The sequence below is a fragment of the Anoplophora glabripennis genome, unplaced genomic scaffold (assembly GCF_000390285.2).
Source record: "Anoplophora glabripennis isolate ALB-LARVAE unplaced genomic scaffold, Agla_2.0 scaffold32, whole genome shotgun sequence".
NCBI classification, from domain to species: domain Eukaryota; kingdom Metazoa; phylum Arthropoda; class Insecta; order Coleoptera; family Cerambycidae; genus Anoplophora; species Anoplophora glabripennis.
In genome coordinates, this window is record NW_019416220.1 from 1,693,375 (window position 1) to 1,701,527 (window position 8,153).

Genomic DNA, 8,153 nt, shown 5'->3' on the forward strand with positions numbered 1-8,153 from the left:
GAGAGTTGTTTTGTTAAAGCTCAATCGATCAAGTTCGGTGCTGTAAAGCAACTGTGACTGCTCCTGCTTATAAAATCTATAGGGATATTGTTTTTATCCGTCGCAATATAAGTTGGAAACTTTTGCGTTAAGAAATGCTATTCCTGCAGAAGTCGAATATCGCGCCGTATAAATGGCATCGAAGGTATTACGTTTGTTTTGTTCAAAGAAATCGGCCCGGTCCGAGCTATTAGATATAACAGGAAATAGCCGGGAGTCGTTAAGAGTTCGATTCCCCGTTACGGGGATTAGTTATTTATTAGAAGCTGTTCTTTCCTTCCGATACAGAGAGTTTTCTATCTATATATTAAAAACATTAAGAGGGCATTCTTCCTATTTTATGCCTTTCGTTTCCTGCATTAGCTAAGGGCATTTTCAGGGTAATTACATGCCAATATTGCCGAAAATATGTATTTCCAAGATTGAGATTATTTATATCATTTGATTAAATTCACAGAAATTAAACAACATAAACATTTGAAATCGTTAATATTAAATATAGGTAATGGAACTGTTATTTATTTACATCCTGTATTTTTGGTATTATATAAATAATAAGGCTTTACTGGAAAGCCACGTAAAGTATGCTGTCAAAAATTAATTTGAAAACGTATAAAGAAAGTCATAACGCACTATTTTACAGTTTGTTTAATTGTATAAAAATGCTTTATAATTCTCCAATTCATTTGATCCGAAAAACATTCGAATTCATCATCATAACCCCAACTCCCTAACTTTATAACCCCGTGGCCCCAAAACCCCGCAACCCCACAATCCGGAATACACGAAAGTGAGGACCATAAAACTCTGTGGAAACATTGATCTCACATCGGGATTCGAAACTAGATGACTTTGGGATGGCAAGCTTCCCTAACCCCATAACCCCGCATCACGGGGTGTTCGAGGGTGTATAAAAACGAAACTCTATAGGAACTTGGATCTCATACATCAGGAGTCCTACTGAGAGTTGGCAAGCTTCCATAACCCCATAACCCAGTAACCCCGTAACCCCACTACTCCACAAAAAAATAAGCTAGGCCATAGTATTTTGATCAGCTGAATTCGAATGGAAATAACATTGGAATTCATGACCTCATTGCACCATAACACTGTAACCCCATAACCCCATAATTCCGAAACATGTTCGATCACAAAATCACGATCACTAATTAATTATACACTCAAAAAAGTACTATTACGTTTTTTTCAGTGTAGATACAAAGAGAAAAAGTCCCGGGGTGAGTGTAACACAAATCTACATGCTCCAGTTCATTCTACAGTAGCTTGCATACTCCGGGTTAAGCGGTTACAGAGTTACAACAGAACTACACATTTCTTAGAGTTCCGTGGTTATAAATCCTTACTACCCAAGGTTATGGTGTTACGGGGTTATTGGGTTATGGGGTTAAGGAAGTCTGCCAACCCACAGTTATGTAGTTTTAAACTCCTGATGTATGAGATCCATGGTCCTACAGAGTTTCGTGGTTATACATAGTCGCACACCCCGGCTAAATGGGATATGGGGTTATTGAGTTATAGGGTTAGGGAACCCTGCCTACTTACAATCATACAGTTTCGGACTCCTGATGTATGAGATCCATGTTCTCACAGAGTTGTGGGGTTATGGGGTTACGGGGTTATGATACCATGGGGTCACGGGGTTATGGTGCAATAAAATCATTTTTCTAAGCACTTACATCATCGTGCGATTCTAGCACAGTTGCAATTTATTCTTAATATAATACAATCCTAGTGCAGTCGAATTGCAGTTTTAGCATCGTCACGATATTATCAATGTGATATTACATCGTATAGTTTAATGGATCTGAATAATTTAAAAATATCCTGCGAGTTAAAAATAAGCTCGATATTTGTTATTTTCAATCACCGTCCCGATATCAACCTAAAAAATAAACATATAAATCTGAGGGCGGGCGATAATTTAAGAATTTCCAATATGCAATATACTATAATCCGCTGTCTCATTTTTTGCGAAATTTATGTTATTTTTATGGATTGTTTCACCCAGCCGTTACCGTTAGGCGAGAAAACAATCGGCATTCCGTACAACTGAAAAGTAATGCGTCGTGCCGTAGAATATCAATATCATGTAGATCCGGGCTTGATAACAGAAATAAAGTAGAGGGCAGAAATGTGTCCTCTCAAGTCATAAAGGTCCTCGCGGGGCGTATTAGGAGACCAGGGCGATTGGTATAAGACGTGCCATACACGTAAATCCATGTTGAGTCTACGCTAACAATCCAAGAAGTCCATACAAATGCGACGACATTACTGAGACATATAGGGGTTGTTATATTGCCGATGCCTCTGAAATGTACATTATACATCACGGCCTTTTACGCCAAACTTCGCTGGACTTTTAAGCCGAAAACCTATAATACTTACGATATTAAATGTGGATATCGATATTCAATTCCCCACGGTCCCCTTTTTACTACACGACACACATTTATACAACCGACCAGCTTTCTTGATAAAAACATTGGTAAAATTAAAGATAATATAGTTGGCTGAAAGTGGTTAGCTCTTTTTAATACTCAATTACCAGCACAAAAAGGAATACATGTCAACAATTAAAATAAACTGAAAGATAAATTCATAATTACAGTGTACAATGTCAGTTGACAAACATAAAATTTGACATTTGAAGTAAATTACAAATTTTGGGAAATTTACAACGGTTACTTCAATAGACGCAATTATTGTAAAATTATAATTGTATCAATGATTACAAGTTTCGTTATAACGAAAGCAGTACTGTTAAAATTTTTACATAATTTGTACAGTCACATTCATATCTGTAACATAAATGTAATATTACACCAACTAGAATTTTTGTTGTATTTTTACAGGGAACACTGTAAATAACTTGTTAAAAAATGTCCACAATGATTTCATCAATATCGTGAATGTATACACATTAGTACTTATCAAACAGCTATTATAAATTTGTAAAATTACACCAACTTTACAAAATTACTTTGTTATATTTTTATGGGGAACACTGTATTTATATAACTTGTAAAAAAAGTCCACATTGATTTCATCAATATCGTGAATGTATGTATACACATTGGTACTTATCAAAACAGCTTATTAGAATTGTGGTCTAGATGTCTAGATGGCATAAAATCCAGTTATCTTCATTCTCGTGCATTATTATAAAATTACATTACAGTCGGAAAAATTATTTTAATGAAAATAGCAATAATGGGTAAAATCAATTAATGATAAAAAAATTTCCAGCACAAGTCGTGACGTCGAAATCAGATAAGTGAATCAGACGATCGCAGCGGCCATCAGTGTAAAATACTAGGAAAATTACATTCATTTTTCAGAGGAATGTATATCCACTGTATTTTATGATGGGAATTACATTTGTATAATTACATACGGGCACAGACTTATCAAGATAATTTATTGAAAGGATATGGAAAACATTCCAGTGCATTGTAAAATTACATTGTAATGGGAAAAATTATTTCAATTAAAATACTATATACGTATTTCTAATACAAGTCGTGATTATGGATAACGCAATAAGTGAATCGAAATACATAAATTTAATCGATATAGTAAATGTAATGTAATTTTATTGTATTTTTTAGTATATAGATTTATATCGCTACACATATACATCGGTACTTATCAAAATAGTTTATTAGAACAGCTACTTAGAAGTGGCAAAACAATTTCGAACTAATATGCAGTATTGTAAAATTACATTATAATTGGTAAAATAATTTTACCGAAAATGGTAATAATAGACAAATCTAATCAATGATGTATAGATTTCTAGTTTAAGTCGTAATTGTGGATTACAGTATACGTGAATCTGAGAACCCAGGGATAAATTACAAAAAAATTACATTTAACTTACAGTAAAATATAACTCTCTTTGAATGATCAACTTAATGGGATTTATATTTATATAATCATATTTATATCTGTAATATAAATGTGAAATTACATTAAACGAAATTGTTACCCCTTTTTACGGGAAATATTACATTTACATAATTTGGTAAAAATTACGCTGTGCTTTAATCAATATAGTAAATGTAATATAATTTTATTGTATTTTTTAGTATATAGATTTATATAGCTATACATATACATCGGTACTTATCGAAATTTAGAACAGCTGCTTAGAAGTTGCAAAACAATTTCGAACTAATATATGCACTATTGTAAAATTACATTATAATTGGAAAAATAATTTTACCTAAAAGGGTAATACAGATTTCTAGTGTAAGTCGTGATTGTGGAATACAGAATAATTGAATCTGAGAACCCAGGGGTGTCGCTGTAAAATTACAAAAAATTACATTTAACTTACAGTAAAATATAATTCTCTTTGAATGATCAACTTAATGGGATTTATATTTGTATAACCATATTTATATCTTTGACGTAACATAAAAAACATCAGCTAGAACTTATTTAAAATTGTTGTCATTAATATCGCAAATAAAATGTAACTTTACTTTGTCTTTCCGGTGTATAAAGATTTAAACTGCTACACATGCATTGGTACTTAAGAAAATAGTTTATTAGAACCGTTCCCTAGATGTGGGAATATAATTTAGTAACATTTCCTCGAGCTACCCTCATTCCAATGCATTTCCACATCTCATTACTTCTGCAGTTCATCACGAAGACAGGCTCACCTGTACTTCGTTACATCAAATGACTCTTTGGTGACGAACACATAAGAATTATGGTCTATTTCTACGTGATACTCACACTTAATGTCCAATGTTTCCACCTTTAAATTTATCTACATCCCTGTCACAAATGCCAGAAATTATTCGACGAGGGAACGTCTTCCGTCTTTATGTCGTTTTTAATTAAAAACGCTTGTAAAATCGTCACTCTCGGGAACGGTTCCTACAAAGTAAACACATGGCTTAGCTTCAACACGAAAAATCGAAAAATAACTTGGAGCATAATCACATTTAAAAAATTCTATAATTTGGCGAATGCGCCAATGCCAAACATAAGTAAAAATTTATTTGTCTGAAAATAAAATAATGAATGACAAGGCTCTGAATTTTATACAAAGAACTTATTCAAAAATTTAAGAGTAAATAATATTTACAAATAAAAATGTCATCCCACATCACCAAAATTGAAGGAAAAATGACTTTCTCAAAAAAAAACATCAGTAAAAATTTATTAGTTTATTAATTAATTAGTGATGGCAATGACAAAGCAATAGATACAAAAATGGTCAAAAAATTCAAATTCAAAACATTAGTAAAAATGTATTAGCGATTCCTGAATATTTTATTTTGATGCAGAGAACCATAATAAATAGGGAAATGGCGATGACGAAGCAAACTGCGGAAATTGTGTTCTATTTAAAAGATGTTAAGTTTGAATTGAATAATTATCTCGTACACTACTGGATATTACAAAGAAAACTGAATAAAACCATCTCCACAAAATTAAACAAAACTTGCAAATAAAAAGACATGACAAAAAAGGTAAAAATTTAAAACATCAGCAAAAATGTTTAAGCGACTCATAAATTTTATGCTTCTACAGAGAATAGGGATGAAAAACTGAAAGCTAGACAGATATTTCGCACGCCACTGGATTCTACCCAAAACGAAAACGACCACAAAAAAAAGTTTAGTAGTGATTTTTTAATATTTTATAACTATACAAATAGGTATAAAAACGGGGGTGGCTATGACGAAGTAATTATTGATGTTAAACGATTTTAACGCTATTGTGGTGACAGTCACGTGTTAAAAAATAATTTAATAAATAAGACCGGAGGTTCTTGGAAATTACCACTGAATGCTATAATACAAAAAAAGTTGCATAAAAACCTCTTCATAACTTTAAAAAAATGCTTTTTTTTGTTTATTTTAATGTATTCTATCGTCTGTAAAAATTAAGGCAGTCAAACTTCTAACGCCCTGTATTTACAAGAAAAAAGTTATTCGACATCACAAAAAACGACCGAACAAGAAATGCGAAACATCAGAAAAAATGTATTAGCGATCGGTGAATATTTTATGCCTATGCGCAAAATAGGGATAAAAACGGGGGGTGGCGATGACGAAGCAAATAGCGGAAACGCAAAATAATTGGCGTTAAACGATCTTAGCTCTGTTGCGGTGACCGTAACAGACTATAAAGGCAGTGTCGTTACGCGAGATACGGTCCGCGCGGAACGAAGCCGAGGCTGGTGTATTGTTTGTTTGTGGACAAGATAAGTCGGCGTGGTCAGTCGCTATCGCTTTACACTCCATTTAGTCAGCTACAATGATTCGGCTATGGACAATACAAATACGATGCACGCAAGTGACCATCGAAATTGACCGCCGCCCGGCCGCCTTATCTACCAAGAAGTCATTATTCCTATGACAAAGGCTGGCGCGCCATTTCTCACACAGCCATTGACAAGACGTGGACATTCTACTGCCCACATATATCTTCGTTAATTCGGAACCGGGAAACCAGAATCAGTTTGTTGTAGGAGCGATTGTTTTTGATAAATTGCCTTTATTAGAATACTGAAACGCATAAATTTACTGCGGTGCCACCTATAGGACAATGTTTTATCTAAGGACCTGGAATTTCTGACCCCGTATGGAAAGGATGATGTAAAATTTATACCGCATCCATTGGCGGCGCGCTGCTAGGGTTCACATAACCTTTTTTGCGCATGCAGGTGATTATTACTAATATATTTACGTTTCATGGTAAACAAAATACGATCAAAATTAATAATGGTAGATGGAAAATAAACATCTATAATTTAAGTACGAGGTCTGTTCAGAAAATAACCGAACTTTATTTTTTTAAAATTTATTATATTATACATTATTTCAGCACTAATTTTAGTTTCAGAAATAAGAACAGACAATCGCAAAGAGCCAGGTGTGGGGAGTAAGGAGGTTGAGGGAGGACAGTACACTGTAAAAAAAATTTCACTCAAATTTCACTTAATTTCACTCAATATCAATTTTTGTCCACATACGATTGAGTGAAATTTTCACTCTATTAGTATGAGTACAACTGAGTGAAACTATTGCACCAGAAATCAGGGAGTTTTACTCAAATCCGAGTTACTGCTATCAATTGAGCGACTTTTGACTCTATTCTGGGTATATAAAACCAATTTAGAGTTGACTTTTTCTCTAATATTCTTCAAATTTAACTATTATTGAGTCATTTTTTACTCAGACTTGATGAACTAAATATTGAGTGAAAAAATAAATCACTACGAGTTTACGTGAAGAATTTATTTAAGGAGTACCTATATTTGAGTGAAAGTACTCAATTTTAGTTTAAATATAATCACAAATGAGTAAAATGATTATTGAGTGAAAATGTACTCAATTTCACTCAATAATATATCAATTTCTGTCCACACCCGATTGAGTGAAATTTTCACTCTATTAGTATGAGTAATGTATCAAAAATAGCGAGTTTTACTCAAATCCGAGTTACTGCGAATTATCAATTCAGCGAATTTTGACTATTCCGAGTATATAAAACCAATTTAGAGTTGACTTTTTCTCTAATATTATTCAAATTTAACTATTATTGAGTAATTTTTTACTCAGACTTCGTTTTTAATTAACTAAATATTGAGTGCAAAAATAACTCACTACGAGTTTACGTGAAGAATTTATTTAAGGAGTACCTATATTTGAGTGAAAGTACTCAGTTTTAGTTTAAATATAATCACAAATGAATAAAATGATCAAAATGCCGAATATTGAGTGAAATTGTACTCAATAATTTCACCCAATGGATCCACACCGAACCTTTACTGCTTTCACTCACACCGATATTTTTACAGTATAAGCACCATTAAAAAACAAAGCAAACGCATTGACAATATCTTGTAAATCATTATATTTTGCACCAAGACTGAGGTATCAAAGAACTTTGCCTACAGTAGTTCACGCGAGACAAAAATTTTTTAGTAATGGATTTTACGTCTTTTTGAAGCGTCAATAAATAGTTGTTATGCGATATACTAATTTCACACACTTAAACACGATACACTAAACTAGCAATATCATGAACACTAAATGAGATACCAATCCAAGAACATGTGGTTACAG

At 33.0% G+C, this 8,153-nt stretch overlaps 1 long non-coding RNA gene across 1 annotated transcript in view; it reads right to left on the reverse strand.

Annotated features, from left to right (window-relative positions):
• Positions 1-4,918, reverse strand: part of LOC108906249 — a 72,737-nt gene extending 67,819 nt beyond the window's left edge. Inside the window, exon 1 of the long non-coding RNA XR_001964289.2 lies at positions 4,807-4,918. This is a non-coding gene — a long non-coding RNA (uncharacterized LOC108906249). The remainder of the gene's footprint in view (positions 1-4,806) is intronic.
• Between the last annotated feature and the right edge of the window lie 3,235 nt (positions 4,919-8,153).